Below are 20,628 nucleotides of genomic sequence, written 5' to 3'. Positions count from 1 at the left end.
TACTTCTATAGCATGTGCTTAGGGAAATGATTTCACAACTAGTCTCTTGAAAGCTACCCCCTCCTGACAGGGAGGTAATGGACTCAAGATGCAGAAGAAGACACCCAATTCTGGACATGGTCAACATGGGATGTTGTTTACTTTGATTATGTTTAGTTATGAGGCTCTTTTCCTTTTTCCTTTCTTTCCCCAGTAGGAAGGAAAACTTGGGAAGGAGAGGAAAAAAAGACAAATGAAAAAATGCAATTAAAGAATAGATTTAATACCAAAATGTAAATATAACACAGCTTGTCACAAAATTTATACTTCCTTAATTAGAAAGATCTAAACTCACACCCCATTTCAGACACTTACTAGCTGTGTGACTCTAAGCAACTCACAACTTCTCTCAGCCTATTTTTTTTCCTTCTAAAAATATTGATAATAATAGCATAGATCTCATAGGGTTATCGTAAAGGATCAAATGAAATAACATGGGAAGTAATTTGCAATTCTTAAAGCTCTATATAAATGCTAGCTGTTCTTTGTCTCACTACTACTAATACTACTATTCAACAGAGTGGATAATAGGAATTTTTTGTAAGGGTATGACATCACAAGTCCACAGGAACTCATGAGCAGGTTATTTTTTAATTGTTTCTGGCAGTTGCTGCTGCTTACTCTCTTTTATCCTCTCTTAATATAAATACTATTATTTAAAACTAAATGCATTACATTTTTAAATTAAAATTTTCTTTTCATTGTCCTCTATACAATTTTTTTAAATTACATAACATTTCTCACACATATATAACCAACTATCTCACCACACCTAAAAATGAAAGACAGAGAGCGGGCAGTTGGCCCTGAGGAAGAAGAATCAAAGCTAAGGGCCACCTGTAGGCAGAGGTGAGGTCACGACTGAAGTGAGCAAGCTCAAGAAATATGTTCTCACAGAACATTAATGGGATTGATGAGACAGGCATGCTAGTATTAATATTCATAAGGATCCATAAGGAAACTCAAAGTCTTTGTAGTAACAGTTGGCCACAGTCATTCAGCTCAGGCAACACAGGTCATTGCCACATTAGGAGCTTCTCAGGAGGGCTGGCAATGACTACAGCTGTTAAAGACTTCAACCAAAAGTGAACCTTATTAAGTCCTTTCCTTCAGGTTTACACCTGTGCAGCACAAAAACTCTCTAAGAAAAATGTTAAGATATTTGTTGAATAGTAAAACGCTGACTTTATCCCCTTCTTCCTTTGTTCTAGTAAAGTTCAGAAGAGATACATTTGTTTTCCATTATTTTTAGATGCGTAAATTAATATATATTTATTTAAAATATCACTGACTATCCATCAGTTTAACTTGCTGTGTTCTGTTTTTGTTATGTTGCGTCTAAACTGTTGTGGTTGTATGAGTAAGACAGTAAAAATGTGAATTAAAACATTTTAATAAACTTCAGGCATGAATCACTTATTTCTCCTTTAAAAAAAAGAAAAGAAAAGAAATCCAAACTACACCCTTCCCACCATTGTGCCAAGAAATGCTAACCTATGTTTTAGGGTAGTACTTTCTAAAAACAGGGGGATGAACTTTGCCAAGCTTTGGTGATTCTATTTTCTCTAATATGTACATTGCTTCTACCATTAACAAATAAAGAAGCAGTATAATAGATTTTTTTTTTTAATTCAGCAAGTAGAAGATCTGGTTGCTAGTCTCTTTTCAAATTCTAGGTAAATCACTTAACTCTGAGGCTCAGTTACTTCATTTATACAATGAGGGAAACATCATGTCCCTGAAGACTGGGGGCTGGACCAGATTACCTCCTAAGATCCCACTCAGATCAAAAATCTATGAAAAAATCTATAATAAGGCATAATTTTCAATAGAAAACAACTTGTGCCAAGTTAGAAAAGGGAGCAATTTATATGGGGTTGTGCTTTTCAAGTGATATGAAACTTAAATGGGTTAGACACAGAGGAGACAGAGAGAATGAGGGAGTTTTAAAAGGCCAGCAGAGAGGACAGCTTTGATCTAGTAAGCCAAAGGGAACCACTATCATTTCTCAAGCATGGAAGGAATGTGATGAAAATAGTGCTTTAAGATTAATCTGGTAGCAAGACGAAGAATAAATTAAAGGCAAAAAGAGACCAAAGGCAAAAATCCAGGTGTGGGGTAATGAAGACCTTGACTAAGGTGATGGCAGTGAGAATGAAAAGGAGGAACAAGTTGAGTGTTTTGGAGGGAAAAGTGATAGGATTTAGTTGATTACATGAACATGGCAAATGATGGAAAAATCTAAGACAGCTCCAAGGTTTTGAAACTTGAAGTAGAGAGGTGCCTTCAGCAGAAAACGGGGCTAGTTTTGAAGGGAATTTCATTTGCAGGAAACAAATTCTATTTAGATATGGTGAGTTTGGAGTGACAATGAGATATCCAAGTGTAGATATCTTAAAGACAGCTGGAAATACTGGACTGTGGCTTAGGTGAGAACTCAGCTGGGGATGTAGATTTGGAAGGCATCAGCATAGATAATGATTGCTGAAACCATGAAAACAGATCGTTCCTCTAAAGGGCAAGAATGTAGAAAGGAAGAACCAAGGTGCTTGGACTCAACAAGTATTTCTTTAGCACATACTACAGAGGCAGAGGATTCAAGAGTCATAAACTAAACTCTGAGGGACACCCAAAGGAAAGGGAAGGGGGAAAAGAAGAAAATAAAACAAAGAAGCTGCACTAATAATTAATTCAGGTTGGTCTCTGAAAGGCAAGGGAAGAAGAGGGAGTAGCCTACAGTATTAAAACCAACAGACATGTCAACAAAATTGAGGCACAAGGGAAACCCTTTTAGAGTTGACTAGAATTAAATGAATTGTGACCTTAAAAATAAAAAGCACAGTTTAGGAAGTGTGGTAAGTATGGAAGCCAGATTACAGGGGGTTAATCACACTGCTATGATAACATGGGAGAAAAAAAAAGCAGCTGCCAGTAAACTGAAGGTGAAATTCTGAGATAAGGGAAAAGTACATTTAATAATTGAAAGGGGACAAACTTTATCTCAAGAAAGCTTCATGGGATTTTTTAACACCTCCACAGAAGAGACAGACCTTGGGTGTTTCAAAATCTCCCCAAAGAATTGAATAAGACATGGAAGTCAATTTTTCTATAACTGAAGGGCAAAAAAAAAAAAAAAAAGAGCTAGTTGTGACAGTGATCCCAACTTGATTTTTATGAACTCATGATATCCAAATATGACATTTAGTTACATACACATGTATTTGGATGAGTTCAATAAATATATTGAGTGAATGAATGATATATTACTTAAGAGAGCAATAAGTTAATTTAATTAATTGGATTCATTTGCTTATATTTAGTGGGTAAATACAGAAATACTAGAACAGGAATCTGTGACTCAGGTCCTATTCCGGCCTCTGTAACCAACCAGAGTTGTTTGTTTTAAGGGCTAGATGGGGCTGACCTTATTTATCTAACTCAAGATTCCTACCTGGGGACCCTGAACTTTAAAACAACAACAACTATTTTTTCAAAACTATTTAAACAAACTACTAAAAAACTATTTTTAAAAAACCATCACGGATTTCAATAGAATTGATTTTTTCTGGAGTCCTATGCATTTCATTTTATGTATCTGAATTTAAGATTCTGAGAATCATACATTGTACATTGTACAAAAAAAGGTTAGAAACCCCTGATCTGGCTGAAATTTCTCTAACTGAAAGATGGAGATTATATACTTAAGTCAACTCTTCCCTTTCTTTACTAACTGGGATAGAGATAATGATAGGAATAGGGACTGGACCTGTGTATTTTTATTAGTAGAGGAGAAACTCTGCAGTACAAGAACTCCCCTACCAACACAGGTCAATACCTCTGCAACTTATAGTTAAAGTGAGTTGAGTGAGTGGTGCACTGAGAGATAAAGCAGCTAACTAGCCAGTAAGTGTTAGGGACAGGATTCAAAGCCAGTTCTTTATCCCAAACTATGATACTGTGGGGGGGGGGAAATCCCACAAAAAATTCAAAAAATCTTATTTAAGTCAAATATTTCAACCCTGTCAACATCACAAGTCCACAGGAACTACAGGTGTGTCTATTAAAGTGAGGCAAAAAAAAAGGAAAATTTCTAGAGTTGATTAGAATCAAATAAATGGTAACCTTCAAAATAAATCAAAGAGCCTACTAAAAAAAAAAGCCCATCCAACTCAGCAGAACATGTTTGAGTTTGGGTTCTCCTGGCCTAATCTACAGAATGTCCAAGGTCACTTTTATGCCATGAAAGGAAAGGTTCAGGACTTTTGTAGCAAAATACACAGCTTAAGCCTGGCACACAGTAGGCATTTAATAAATATTTACTGACTGATCTGAAAATCTAGCTCTATCCCCAGTCCAAACCTCACACTTAAGACGCAGTCCAATATTTCCAAATAATAAGACACTTAAAACATATACTACCAGGCTATAGATGATTAAGAACTGGCTGTATCTGTCTAACAAGGATTTTACCTAAAACACTAAACACTAAACACTCTGAATTTCTCTGGAAAGTGGTGGCAGAAAATTAAAAATTGTAACAAAATAGAAGTAAACATAGAGCAGTGAAGACAGCCCTGGGTCTAGAGTGGGGAAGACCTGGGTTCACAACCTGCTCTGATGTTTATTGGATGCATAATCATGGGCAAGTCATTTAACTTCTCAATGATTCATGAAAACTTCTAAAACTATAAGTTATATAAGCATTCTTGATCTGTATTGGTGGAGGTAGTTTTGTTTTGTTTTGTTTTGTTTTGTTTCCCCCCTCATTAGGAGTTTCCTATGTAAGTGAAGTCATATGGTTCACACCAAAAAAAAAAAAAAAAGGGAAAAATCAAATGATTTCAACTTACTAAGGAAGAAGATCTATCTGACTAAGTTCTGGAAAAAATGAAATAATGTCACTTTCATGTACACAGAAACAGATTGATAAAGAAATAGTGAGGCACAATGAAGGAAACACTAAATTTGAAGTCAGAGGACTTGAGTTCCAATCCTGGCTCTGTTACTTACTAGTGATATAACCTTGTCATGGAACCCCATTTTCCTCATCTGAAAAATGAGAAGGTTAGTATGTCTAGACCAATCAGCTCCCTTCCAGTTGTAAATGTGATTCTTAAGAAAGTATTTCCTAATAGAGGATGTAATGAGGCCCAATTTAACAAGTCCTAAGTCAAAGTTTATAACTGGAATGCCAATTAATTGAATGCCAATAATCCACATGCAATGTGGTGTACCAGTCAAAAAGTCAAAAGACTTACATTCTGGATTTTGTCACTAACTAGCATATCACTTTGGTGAGTAACTTCATTCCTGAGGCCTCAGTTTCCTCATCTGTAAAAGAAAAAGGTAAAATGTCATGATATCTATCAGAGGTGCAGGGCACAGAGCACTGGATCTAGAGTCAAGAAAACCACAATTCACACATAGCCTCAGATACCTACTCGATACGTGACCCTTAACAAGTTACATACCTTGCTTGCTTCAATTTCCTGAACTATTTTATGGAGATAATAACAGCATGTACCCTCACAGAATTACTGTGAGGATAAAATGAGATATCTGTAAAGCGATTAGCACAGTGCTTGGCACACAGTAGGATCTATGTAAATGTTTATTCCCTTCTCTCTCCCCTTCTATGGCCCCTTCCAACTCCAAAATTATATGGTCTATAAATAAGCTTCCAAAGTGCTTGAAAGTTGATGAAGAGTGTACCTTTAAACATTTTAAATACTATCCATGAAATTGTGATTACACTATTAATTCAACCCAGTCCCTGACAAATTATCACCAATTACAGATAAGTGCGGTCTGAATTAATGAGGTTTTCTGTAATGTTTAGGGGCTCATTCCTGTGTGTATTCCATTTTAAAGGGAAATATTTGACAGTCACAGTAACCAAAAGTAAAACCAAAGTCCAAACTGATGTTTTCTTTGGTTTGGATGCTCAGACTTTTGCCAGGGTTCATGTGAGATTCAGATCAACGAAATAACTGAATCGGGGTTTTGCACACTATAACACAACTCTACCTATTTTAGACTACATATACTTCTAATTTAAAAAAAAATCTGTTCAAAGCTAAATATATACAACAGGCGTTACAAATACTCTTTTCCAGGGATATTTTAAAGCATTTCACTACCATTCTATCTCAAATTAAATCAAATAAGAGACTAATTTCCTCTCAGGTATTTCCCCTGAGTATTTGGAAGGGAATAAACCCACTGGCCTATCTATATTTAAGCAGAAAGTTTCTCAATCACAAAGGGCTCCAGCAGTACATATATATATAGGTAAAATACCTCAGTTCAGAATGTTCAGAATATGAGTTGTAAGGAAGGACAGGCAGTGACTCACAAGGGCTGGTTCTTGGCTATATGATTAGAGGCAAACCAGGAGAGAGAGCACTAGATTAAGAATCAAAGATTGTCTCCATCTATTCAATCATGGGTAAGTCATTCTTAACCCACTTCGTCGTCATTAAAACAGACATAATCATTCATATGCAGAGAAATGGAAGGAGCATTTAACATAACACCTCCTAAGCACTTTACAATTATGATCTCATCTGATCCTCACAACAACCTCAAGCGGTTCTTTGTGTTGATCCTTCGACTCAATTTTCTGCCATCATCTGTGGAAACTTCAACGTTCTCACCAATGATTCATATTCAGATATCAAGTATATCTGTGATATCAGCAATAAAGATTTTCATTCCAATGAAACCATAATTACAACATCTATGTCTGTTTATCCTGTGACCCTCTCATCCATGTCTTCTCATAACTTTACTACTCAACAGCTGAAGAGTCTTGATTGCTTTCTCTCACCATGATAATGATACCACTGGTGCAAACAGGCAGTGCAGCCCATCTTTTTTCATCTTTAGCCATGGCAACCCAAGTTCATCACCTTGGAATAGTTTTTGGCTCTTTCTTCTCCTCTCATCCATTTACCAAATCTTGTCAATTCTCTCGCCCAATAACTCTTTATATATGTTCCCTCTTTCTTATTGCCACCATCACCACCAGCCAAGTACAGCTTCATTACCACCCAACTAGTCTATTTCAATGGACTCTGAGAAAGTTTCTCTGACTTGTCCAATCCATTCTTTACACTATTTTCAGAATAATCCTTCTTTTGGTCAGAACTGATTCTATCACTCCTTTACTCAAACATATCTAGTGGCTCCTTCTTGCCTACTGAGTAAAGTTCAAAGTCCTCTCCTTGGTATCCAAGGTCATCCATAATCTGATACCATCTTAATTTTCCAATCTTGGGTCATATCACTTCCTAGTACATACTCTATTCTCAGGCCAAATGGGACAACCTTCTAGCCTCTGACAATGAGTCAACATTTATTTAATGCCTACTATGTGCCAGGAACTGAGCTAAGGTAAATCTCTGTGCTTTTGCTAAACTGTTTCCTGCCAGACCTAGAGGCCTGTATTGGGCTACCCGAGTCTTTCTTACCTGTCCCAGGTCTTCGGCTGGCCACGCCGGATGCACGTATGAGAGAAAGGACGTTCCAGAGTCGAACAGGGGTTGAGCTTTATTTCAGGGTCCAGGTTACAAGTGCAGGGGTGTCTTCCTTAGGAGGAAGAGGGGGAGATTTCCTAAGGAGGCTAAGCTTAAGGGATTGGAAGTAGAAGTACAAGCGGGGAGAGAGGGGGAGGGGAGAGAGGAAAGAAGAGGAGCGGAGCCTACTGTCCTCTTGGCTCCACGCGTGCTAAGAGAGAGCTTTCAGGCTTCCTCAATCCTACTTAACCTTCAGCCACACAGTTTGCATCTCAATACCGTGCTGTTAGGTAACTAGGTGTGCTCCAATCCGGGACGACCTCGAGGGCAGGGAGACTCCACCCATCACGTATCTCCCGGGGAGAGGCGGAAATACCCGAGCTAGCTCAGTCTGACCTTCTCGAACCCCCGCTGTTCATGGAGGGCCTCATAAGACTCTAAGATTTAGAAGTCCCACTTTTACCTGCCCGAGACCATCCACACGGAATTGAGCTTCCAATCCCAACAGTTTCCTATAATTTAAATTATCATCCTTCATCTCTTATATTCATTTCCCTTTTTTTAAAGCCCAACTTCAAATGTCACATCTTTCATGAAATAGTTCCTACCAGTGGCTAAGGATGTTCCCCCTTAACTCTTGCATAATAATATATTTTTACCACTCTAATATGTGTGTGTTCATCTGACATCAGAGAAATAATGCATGACTTGCACTTGACTTTGTTCTGGGTGAAGGAGGGCTGTGCAAGTCACCAGCCTCACTTCTCTTCCAGAGCCATCTGAATCCAGTGACCAGATATTCACCAAGATGACTGGAGATGACCCAGGATGAGGCAATTGGGATTAAGTGACTTGCCCAAGGTCACACAGCTAGTGTCAAATGTCTGAGGTGAGATTTAAACTCAGGTCCTTCTGACTCCTGCACTGGTGCTCTATCCACTGCATCACCTAGTTGCCCCTTCTACTCTAACAATAAGAACAATAAGGCAGCACATACTGCAAAGCAATCTTTATTGAACGATTATGGAGAAACATGGATAAGCATCACACATGAGATAAGCCATTAGCTAGTTTTGATCTGCATCAATGTGGGAGGCTATCAAGTCCATGAAATTATCTCATGGTATCAAAGTAATTGTCTAAGAATCTGACAGTACCTCCCTATGGAAACTTTCACATTAACATTAACCTTTCCCTAAACTAAGAACCATGTCTACCAAGATTTGAGAATGAGTTCAGTTTTCACTGGACAACAGTGACAATACCCTTCTCATTCTTTATCCTCTGAATTTCTCTAAAACAAAAAGTGGAATTGGAACAGTAGGGAAATATGACGAGAAATAAAGATTCACAGTAGCCCCTCAGAAGAAATGGGTGCAGAAGCTAACAACGAAGTTTTCATCATTCCTATGATGGCCTGTGGGCCATTAATGAAGAGAACTGGGTAGGGGGAGGCAAAATTGTGCAGAGATTGGCAGTCTTTCAGGAGTAGGATGCCAAACTGACCACAATGTTTGGAATGGGGTGTGGGAGGAATAGGGATAGCCCCAGAATGGGCATGTGCTATTAAAATAAAAACAAACAAAAAAAATCTACCACTAAATTTAATCTAAAATCTAAGTAACAAATTTTACTAATGAGGAGATTCATATAAATTAATAAAGTACCTCTAATTCAGAAGTTCTCAACCTGGAGTCTAGGAATTTGACTTTGTATGTTTCTTTTTTAATTCTTTCGATAAAAAGTATCCCAATGGAACTGCTTCCTTTGTGACCCTATATATTTTAGTTTGTGCATTTAAAAACATTATTCTGAAAAGATATCCATAGGTTTCACCAGACTGTCCCAAGGGGATCGCTTATATAAAAAAGGTCTTTTACCCTCTCCTAACAAGGTTTCCCTGAATCACCTCATCAGTAACAATACTTTGTAAAGAATCCTGTAGATAAAATTATCATATGTTTAACATACTCTTAATTTAATATATTTATAATTATTATATTCTATGAAGATCAAGTAAATTATACCTTCTCTTCATATATCATATAGCCCTTTCCTTACATTTCTCATGTATTCATCACATATCATTTTGAATTATACTTGTTCTTGCGTATGTGTATGTCACATCTCTCCAGTAGACTTCATGTGGGCAGGGATGGTAATGTATTTAACTCAGCTCCTAAGCACTTAAAAGTTTATTAAATTGAGCACCAAGGAAGTAGGAGGAAAGTTTGCCAGAAAGTGGGAAAGTATGAAAGAGAGACTGGAGGAGTAGGTTATGGGGAACAATAACAAAAAAAGCTTTTGCACATACTACAATTTTAGAACAAATAAATTCTCTCACGTGCCATGGGTTTCTGACTTGTCGGTTATAAGAGCAAGCGGGGCTAGGTAACTTCATCCATACTGACAGGAAGACAGATGAAAAGGCAAGAGTAATCTGTTGCCATAGTTATTACATCTAATCTTATGATTAGAGAGATCCATAAATGATAAGAGAGATGGATGAATGGATGGACAAATGGACAATAGGTAGATAGAGCCTTTATTAAACACTTCGTACAAATACAACTATGCAAGACATTTCAATGTGGGAAGATAATGCATGAAAGTAGGGAGGAAGAGGAGGAAATAGGAAGGAAGACATGGCAAAGAAAGGCCTCAGGCAAAACTCAGCAAAAAAGATCACCTTGGGGAGTCAGGGGAGCCAACAAGACATATGAAGGAAACTCATCTTGTGTCAATCAGCAGCTTCCATGAGTAGAAACTGCAGTCAAGAAGGAGAGTGAGGTGTCCTAGGTTTTATTCTCAACTCTAAATCTAACTTTTCTCTGTGACCTTAGGCAAAGCACTTTGAAACTCTCGTTTCTTCTTTCTGTCAAATGGCACAATACACGTAGCTGTTTAACAGGACAGCTGTAATGATCAAATAAAGTTATATAGTTAAGAAACAATGCATACATATTTAAATGCTCAAGTCTTCTACAAATATGGGGCAGTAGTAATTTACTAATATTCTTATTTTACCAGTTCAGATAAAAATGGCAACACTTATACAATACCTACTCTGTGCCAGGCAGTGTACTAAGCACTTTATTTATATTATCTCATTTGATCGTCACAACAACCCTAGGGAGTAGATTCTGTTATTATTTCCATTTTACAGATGAGGAAACTGAGGCAAAGTGAAGTTAAGTGACTTGCCCAGAGTAATACATCTCAGGTCTTCTTGACTCCAGACCTGGCACTGTATCGACTTCATCATCCAATCAAAATTGTAGCATGTGCAAAAGCTTTTTTTGTTATTGTTCCCCATAACCTACTCCTCCAGTCTCTCTTTCATACTTTCCCACTTTCTGGCATCCTGTATTATTTTAGCTAATATAATGATTTTAAGCTTAGCATTATGATTTCTTTAATATAATTTCATTTCATTATTAAAATTATCCTGTCAATTTGAATGGAAATATTAGTGGCAAATGTTAGTATAGTTAAATCTTAAATCATACAGCTGGTTCAATCTTCTACTTATTTCACTTGGTCTTCTACTCAGAGAAAGGAAACAGCAGCAGTTACAAAATGTTCATATCTGGGGAAGCTTTTGTAAAAGATGTGTGTCCAAAGGCGGCTTGAGACAATTCTTTATAGAGTTTTCTGATTATCTTTATTGGACTAAGTTTTATCCATGCTCATTTCCCCCAGAGGTATTTTTATACCACTGACATATGCTATAAGAATCACGGGTCAATATGAAACCATGAAAAAATGTATATTAAACTGATATAGAGCAAAATATGAAGAGCACTAGCCACATATACATACAGACAGACACTAACTACAACAATGTAAGTGAAAAGATCTCTAAAAGGAAGCTAAATTCTGAAAAAATGAAAAATCAGCAATGGCAATAAAAAATGATGTAATATTTCCCTCCTCAAGGCAGCAAGGTGGGAAACTACTATAACATAATAGTATATATGATGTCGGTAGCAGACAGTTTGGGATGTCTGTTTTTTTTAATTCAATCAATAAGCATTTATTAATTATGCAACATGTGCTAGGTATGTGCAGCCAGGTGACACAGTGGATAGAATGTCTGACCTGATCTTCCTCAGTTCAAATCGGGCTTCATCCATTCACTAGTTGTATGGGCAAGTCATTTAAGCCTGTTTGCCTCAGTTTCCCCATCCATAAAATGAGAAAGGAAATGGCAAAACACTCCAGTATCTTTGCCAAGAAAAGCCCAAAGTTGCACATGACCAAAGAAAACTGAACAATAATAGTTTTAACATATTTAATAGCTGTAAACCATGCTAAGACTTTTGGGATACTCTAATCCTGGAGGCAATTGCTTTTCTTTGTTATTAGAGAGCGCTCAGTTGGAGTTGGGAATGAAAGAAAAAAGTAGTTATTTCCAGAAATAACTTTTCTATAAGAACAAACGGTATCAATAAAAATGATTTTAAATAAAACAAAAAAAATAACAAGTAAGAAACACCGCCCTAGTATGCAAACAAAACTTGATTACAAACTAAGATACACTTTTTCTTTCCTTAAAATGGCATGCTAAATTATTGCACCTGGTTTTTAGTAGTAGAATAAGGATTTTCTTTTCTCCACCTTTGAAATGTGAGCTTAATTTCCCTTTATTTAAAAACAGGTACAAATGAATTTAGTAAAAAAACAGGTAAAATCATGTCATCACAAGAGTCACAGACATTTACAAAGTATCCTGCCTGATTTACTTACTGATTACTTACTTGATTATTTACTTACTTGCCTGATTTTTTACTCAAGAAGTAAATACTATGGCTACTTTATATATTACTAAAAACTGGTTAACTAAAAACTGAACAGCTTGCCTTCCAAATTTTAACAATATAAGAAAAAAGAAACCAGTTTTTCCATTTCGAGATTAAGACAATTTGATAATTTACTAATCAATGGGGCTAGTTCCCCAGCCATAGAACCAGCTCCAAAATGAAATAGACTCTCACCATCTCTTAACTTGAAAACTCATGAAGCCAGCTGTGGTTTAACTATCATCTCAGGACAAAATAGGAGCCTTGTCAGTCAAGATAATGACACAATAATTCTAAGTACTAATAATAATCCTGGATCACTTTTTTTTTAAATAGAGAATACTTTAAGGATTACAAAGTGTCCTCCTCGCAACCACCCCCTAAGGTAGATAGTGCAAAGCGTTATTCCCATTCTACAGTATCACTTGGGAACCCTGGCCCAAGTGGCTGAAGGCCATGTATAACTTTCATTTCACTTCTCCCCTAGGGTTCTCTAGTACCCTTAAGGAGATCTGAGGATATTAAGACTCTCTGCAAATAGCTCCAGCCCCCACCAGCCATGACCAACAGAGTTCCCTAACATTTTAGCACCCCACTTCCATTTAACAATTAATAGCCATACTAACTTTTACAAAGAAATATTTACTTCAAAAGGAGTAATCACAAATATACAAACTGACTCCTGCAACACATGGAGCTTAATCCTCCCCCCTCTTTGTACCACGCTAGTCTCTGGGGAAGCGATGGATACAGACACAAGGTACTGATCTCCACCATTGAGGAGAGAGTCCTATACCAATGGGCTTTGGGGTTCTGGCTACATTACATTTAAGGAAATAGAATCTAGGAAATAAAATGATTTGTCCATGGCCATAGCTCCAGAAGCACCTGGAGTGAGATCTGATTGCTGTTCTCCCAACTCCTAACTCTATCCACATACCAGACCATCTTTCGCTAGCATTAAAGGACAAGTCAAGGTAAGGAGGATGGGCAGGGACATGATTAAATAATATCCTGATTTTTTATTTTACATTTAACATTCTACTTTTGTAACAACGAAAACATCCCAGAATTCCCTTCGCAGTTCCTCCCATCAATTTCTCCCAATTTGGTTTCGTCTTTCAGGAAAGGGAGTGGTCTAGGCAGTGAGTCCAAGAAAGGAAGAAGAAAGGATTGGTTTCTTGTATTCACATTTACACACACACACACACACACACACACACACACACACACACACACACACACACACCCCTACTTTAAGCTTTGCATTAAGAATCAAGCAATAATTATAATTTTCTGATGCCTTGCGATCACAAAAGAAAAAAGATTAGTGTATAAAACCTGAAAATTTTAGAGACATAGCATTCGGGAAGAAAAATTTCAGTGGAATCACAAATAGTCCCTTGATTTTCCCAATTTAAAAAAAAATCATCTTCTGCAACTGATGCTTTTCAAATTTTTTTTCTCACCACTGAGTATACTGAAATAATATTTACAAGTGTCTCTTTTAAAAAGGAAAAGGTCTTAGAGGATAAGAATGGTGTCTAAATATTGTTCCACGTACAACTTCCAGTAGTGGGCTCAGCACTATGTGAACAGATAACAAATAAAACAAAGAAATACAAATAAATATATTCATTCTGAACCATTAGTAACAAAATTAAACATAACCATACATTATCAGCATTTAAGAAAGATTATAATACAAGATAAAAGAAATAGATCATTCCCATATGTTTCAACTCAGTTTTGCAAGCAGTTGATAGAAAAGTTCATATACTTAAAGAGATGCCTTTTAATTTGAAAGATGGATTAAACCTAAGCTAAAAGCAAAACATTTGGTTTGAATAAACACATCTTTTCTCTCCAAACTCTTTTATAAAAACTGAATAACTATAACTTCTGCCGATATTTTGTATCACCATATTAGTAGTTATTTTTCCAAATTCCCCAGGCAGCAACAAATAACAATATACAAGAGGACCAATATAATTACATGCCAAAAAAGACAGACCAGCACCCTTACACTCAAAGCTCCCCTCTGTGGCTCCTTCATACCCCATATGTTGCTAATAAAACTGCTTGAATCATACCTATGAGACAGTTTTACTGATATTGTATCAGATCCTTGGGTTCTTCATATGACATACGATGTCCCTAGAACTATGGCAAATGCAAATTTTAAAAATGAATCCAATAGAAGTGTACATTATACATACAATATGCAGTATACCTTGGATTAAAATTACAATTTTAATAGTTGATCCTTTATGCGGTAAAACATCAATTAAGTTCTAGGATGCTAACTTCACAGTGAAAACACATAATATTCACAAGTCTAAAGACAACCAAATTCAAGAAAGGAGGATTTTACCACAGCGCTACAGTAAGAACAGGTGGTACAAAACATTCCCCCGCAATATTCATCTATTGGTATGTATATAGTCCAAGGGAAAGTGGGTTCTAGCTTAGAACCTGTGTGGCAAAATGGCGAAGTCCCAGAAGTCCTATAGCTGGAGTCCCCAAGATATTCCCCGCAGATAACTGTGCACTTTTCTGCTGGGCTTTTTGTACACAATGAATCTGCTTTTTGTTTGTCCTTAGCTACTGGGATCAGGAATGATATCATCTGTTCCAAACACAAGGTTATGATGCTGATGGGAAGTCCTCTGGACCTCCAAAGTTCATGAGGTCTTCTTCCCATCAAGGGGGAAAGCTCTGGAAGGGAGGAAACTGAGTCCAAGCCTGACGTTTTGGGCCAGGGGTGGGAAACCTGCAGCCTCAAGGCCACATGTGGCCCTCCAGGTCCTCAAGTGCTGAAATTTGGATGAAGTCAAAGGGCTGCACTTGAGGAACTAGAGGGTCACATGTGGCCTTGAGGCAGCAGGTTCTCCTCCCCTGCCCTGGGCTACGTCTCCTCCCAACCCTTCTCCCCCCATAGATTCCTTCCAGCGACACTTAGCTTTCTTCAGAGCTAGCTGAAATCTCTCAGGTTCAGAAGTGGCTTTCTGGTTTTACAGAGGCCCCATGAGGCTTTGCCAAGGTGCCTCCGTTAATTTGAACACTCTTCCTGTTTAAAAAGGACTTTTTCCTGCACTTAGTTCTAAAGCAATTGATCAAGGAATTTTTCTGCACTTAGTCTACAGCCTATGACTTATTGATTGATCAAGATGTGCTCTCACCTGGTTAAGATATCAAAGAGCAGCATTTTATCACTTACTTTAAGTGGTCTGAGGTGACTTGATTGATCTGTTCCATCAATCACCATCCTTATACCTACTATAGATACTATAAATATTCTGGTCAGTCGGTCAACACTCATTTATTCAGGGATTACTGTGTGCCAGGCATTGTGCTAAAGTATTCTAGAGTGGTATCACAATTGAAAAATCCAGTAGGCACACAGCTCCTTTTAACAAAGTCAGTCTAGGCATGGAAGGGTTTTTGAGAACTCCAGGTAGGTACAAGGCTCTTCATGGACTAAACAGAAGCAAGAACCACACTTTCAGGCTCAAAATGAACTGGCAATGTTTAGCCTTCAGAAGACTTCAAAGAGGGAAGACTAAATAAAGCTGGTAATCCAAACATTTATAGGGCTTCTAAGGGGATTTGCTTAAGGATGTTCACAAGGGCAACTGCAAGAAAGTTCTCCTAGATATGTGACATTATCCACAAAAATAAATCACCAGTATTATTATTCATAATCTAGAAATACTAATAAACACTTCATTGGAATCTGACAACTTTCTCCATGTAATCTATGATATAACTCAGTCACCTTACCTAACCAACTCATTCCCCATATCTTAAAATTTCCACCTAACGCTTAAGACACAGAATAAGTCATTTTTTGACACCTGATCTTTTTTCTACAAATTACAATGAGTAAAATGAAATTTGAAATCATGTGGTTTTTAAATGGAATAGAGAAGTGGTTCTCCAAGCGTGGTGGGGAAGGTCCCTGAAACCCTTTCAGGAGGTCTACAAGGTCATTCTTATTTTAATCATAATACTAAGGTGTTTTAAATTTTAATATAGTAAACATCATTATATATAACCCACATAAACAAAAACTCTTTGGGGGTACAATAAAAATTGGTAGATAGAACCCACATAAAACCTCCTCAAAATTTTTTAAGAATGTAAAGGGGTTCTGGGACCAAAAAGCTTGAGAACCACTCGAGAATGAAATGACTTAGCAATATGGCCTAATGTATCAAAATCTACATAGGCCTGTTTAATATTTCCCTAATCAAAAGTGACCTGGTGTGAGGGTATTAACCAACTTCAAATACAGGTAAGTGAATGCATAAATAATTTCATTTCTTTCCAAATCCCCCCACCATAAACATGTTTGAAGCAGCAAAAATTTTGCACAACCCTCAGAGCTAATAATTTCCATTATGGCATTCTATCTAGGGTGCAGGATTTTAAGGTTAGCCTGTAAGAACTGTGGAGTTATACTTTTTTCTGACAAGAATGAGCAAACAAACTAGGGTGGTGGTAATGTTACTCCCATATACCTAAGTGCCAAGCTAAGATCTTTTTAAAGGCAAAACTATGTCACATTTTTGAAAAATTTAAAGCCCAAATCTAAATTTAATGTGAGAAACCAAATAAAACTACAAACCAAGGTTTTAAATGAACTTTTTGAAAAGTCATCTTGATCCAATGACATAAAACTGAGACTTTATCTTTTTAAAAACCATCATAAGAAAAGTATGGGAGAACTTCATGTAATTATATTCTTTTGAACCAAACTTTACCCTCTCCTCATTTTCTCAACTTGGAATCAAGTGGTCTTAACTTTATCCCCAATATCCAATCTGTTGCCAGGGTCTATCAATGTCACCTTTGAAATATCCCTCTAATACACCCTATTCTCTCCTCTGACGCTGCCACCATTTTAGTGCAGGCATCATCATCTGATGGCTGGACTACTACAATAGCCTGAGGTTAGTTGTCTAATAGTGCCAGTGTTCACTAATATTGAGCCAGGATTCCAAATTCTCCTTGTGAGCAGGAACGATGTCTTTAATCTATGTATCCTATGTCATCTGACAAAACCCTTAAGATGGTAAGCATTTAATACATATTTATTAAATATAATTTTATTGAACACATTGTAATTATAGCTATATTATTACATATTTATTAATAGTTACCATTTATATTTATAAATGGTAGCTATTACATAATATGTGATTTGATTTTCAAATTGTACAAAGAGCTAGAGATAGTTGTGAAAAAGCCATATGTAGCTGTGGAACACAAACATTCAAAAGGAGAAATTACAGTGGACAATCCATCTGTGAAGGGGTGTATATATGTGGGTGAGAGAGAAAAAGGCAGCTACTTCACCCCCAAAGAGTGTCAAGCAGCAGACTGCTTGCTAAAACCTTTAATTTAAGCCTTTGGCAGCTCCGGTGCCCACAGTCAAAGAATACAAATAATACACAAATTCCAATTTTTTTTTTTTTTGGAAACTCTCCCCATCCTCAAAAAAGAAATCCTTAATCATGAAAATACTTTAGAAAAGAACTTTTTTAGTTTAAAACAAGTAATATTTTAAAACTTCACCTTCAGTCACTGGTTTTAGTCCCCTTTTCCCAAAACCCTGACAGTAAAACCTAGCAATCAGCAGACTTAACTAATTTGTATTTTAACCTCCTTCCTCTTCTCCTATAGCTTTGTGGTAGAGGCACTACTTAATAAGCAGTAAAATGGCCAACGGGTACATAGCAGTGGAGGAGGAGGAGGAGGAGGGGGAGGAGGAGGAGGGGGAGGAGGAGGAGGGGGAGGAAGAGGAGGGGGAGGAGGAGGAGGAAGCATGAACTGGATAATCTGTCTCTAGGTAATTAACTATTCTATAATGAATGAATCAAGGATACTTTCAAAATAGTCAAAGACAACTTTTATAGACTAAATGTTGGGAATTTGGTTCATGAGTGGGTTTTTGTTTGTTTGTTTCTTTGTGGTGGTGGTTGTTGTTTAAGGTGGAAAGAATGCATTATAAAAAAAAATAACAAGGAAATTCTGTGACCTTGCTAAGATATTATTTGTCTGAGTCAGGTGAGAATTCTTATTAGCAAATAATTTAGAAACCTATTAGCAATGATCTGAGTTTTAATGAAGTAACTATGCATAATGTCAACACAAACACAACACAACACTATACAAGCAATTTGAGAATGAGAAAGTAGTAGATGTTCAATAAGTAGCTATGAATGATAGTCTGTTTGCTATGGTTTGGAAAGACACAATGGAAATGACATTTTTTAAATACTCCAAGGAGACAGACTTCTACTGGATCTACTTTCTGGAGGTCTGTCCTGACTCCCTGCCAATCTATCACCATCTGCAAAATGATTTTTTCTTCTTGTCATACTTCTAAACTTTGCACGCAAACCAGGGCCAGTCCTGCTCACTTTAACTGGATGTGGGGCTCAGGATCTTAGGAGTAGATTAAGATGCCATCCAAGTGGATCACTATACCACAGACATTTTAGACTTTGGAGGACAAAGCTCACAAAAGGCTGGAACTGGGCAAAAGAATTACAGAGTCCAAAAGTAATGTGACCTTAAATACTACCTCATACTTATTTTGTATACATACTGAATGTAATCTTTGTACAGGTCTCCCTCATTCCCCTAGAAGGCAAACTCCTTAGGACAGGAATTACTGAATGTTTCATTTTTATCTTCATATCTCCAGCACCTAGTATGCTGGCACACAGAAAGATAATAAATGCTTTTTGATTGATGGATTCACCATGTATCTATAATGGGGTCTAGAAAGCCTCCTTGTTGCTTCTCTCCTGGGCTGATGTAGATTAGATCATATGCTCTGTGACGAACCTATTAGGTGCCAACCTGCTCCAACAGGTCCAGGAAGCTAGCAAGTCAAGGCAGGGGTAACACTCTGTAATGGTGGTGGCAGTAAGGACCCTGTAATTGTGGCACTGCATTTCTTTTTAAGAAGTAAAACCAGTGCCCTAAAACAGGAGGTACATGACTGTTTGTGGTTACTGCCTACAAATCCCCAGAGGGGTCAGGCCCTGAGAGAGAACAGATCTAGCTTGTAATGACAGGATCAGAGGGTCACAATCTGGCTCCAACTTACATTTTCAGGCCAATTATACGTTGCTCCCTTCATGCACTCTACACTTCAGGGAAGCTGGTCCAGTTGCCCTTTGCCATCCATAGCTTTACATCTCTTGCCTACAGGCCTCTGGACAGGTTGTCCCCTATTTCTGAAATGCTCTTCCTCCTCACCTGTGATTCTTGCAAACTACACTGCCCTTCAAAGCTCAGCTCAAGCACTACACAGCTATAAAAGACCCTCCATATGAATCACAAGTGACAGACAAAATATAAGCCACATAGTTAGCCATATTAGCTATGAATCTGACAGAACACGCACCTCAAAGTATTCAAATTAGTCAATCAGAACAATCCATACATTTTCTGCACCTATGCCATAAACTCTATTATCCTTTATTATCCCTGAACTGCCCAATAATTTTGAAATTTTGAGGTCATCTAGGTCAGTTCCTTACTTTTTAAATATGATTATATCTAGGTCTTGATTACTGTGAATAATGATCCTCTGAAGTGTTCAGATTATTCAGATGTATATAGTATATTTCCACCAAGTCAGAAATAATTACCCTTTTTTTACATAATTACAAGTTCAAATAGGGCAAATTCAAATAGATCTGATCACTTCAGTGGCTTATTAGCACTAATCAGGATCTAGCAATAAACTGAGGCCCTGAAAGGTTAAATAGACTTTTCCATGGTCACATAGGTAATAAATAACAAGGTCAGGATTAGAACACAGGACCTCTGATTCCAGATTCAGCACCACAACTGTGGTACCACATTACAAGACTGGCAATGAACACAGTGGAAAGGCAGGGTATTTGCTCTGATATTACGCACTTTGGGATATGAATGGTATTTGCCATGGAACTCAGTGTTATTTGGCTCCCAGGTAATTCCAGCTGGCCACAATAGTTGGCAGCTGAGTGCTTGGAAAGAGAAATGGAGACAATAAGGGCACAGAACATGATTTATTTCAACTGATATTGGATTAGCAAGCATATTTCAAGAACCCTAGGAATCAAAATGAGTGAATGGCATAGAAAATAAGATTTTGTGATGGTTCTCCAAGTAAAAAACTGGTTTTTGTAAGTGATAGGTTCCACTGGAGAAACTCAATTGTTTCTATCACCACCATGGAGGACTGCCACAAGACTATTTTCACA

The 20,628-nt window shown here is 37.3% G+C and overlaps 1 protein-coding gene across 10 annotated transcripts in view; it reads right to left on the bottom strand.

The window, feature by feature from the left end:
- Positions 1 to 20,628, bottom strand: part of GTDC1 (glycosyltransferase like domain containing 1) — a 444,669-nt gene that overhangs the window by 375,310 nt on the left and 48,731 nt on the right. Inside the window, exon 2 of one of the 10 annotated variants that reach the window (XM_072613174.1) lies at positions 5,298 to 5,370. The exons of 4 other annotated variants lie outside the window; for them this stretch is intronic. The gene's annotated coding sequence lies outside the window, so the exon portion shown is untranslated. Of the gene's footprint in view, positions 1 to 5,297; positions 9,196 to 20,628 lie in introns of those variants that run through there. 5 more of the 10 variants (XM_072613181.1, XM_072613180.1, XM_072613178.1 and 2 more) reach the window with 5 other exon arrangements.

Source organism: Notamacropus eugenii, chromosome 5, assembly GCF_028372415.1.
Source record: "Notamacropus eugenii isolate mMacEug1 chromosome 5, mMacEug1.pri_v2, whole genome shotgun sequence".
Lineage (NCBI taxonomy): Eukaryota > Metazoa > Chordata > Mammalia > Diprotodontia > Macropodidae > Notamacropus > Notamacropus eugenii.
This window is presented reverse-complemented; position numbering and strand designations above follow the sequence as displayed.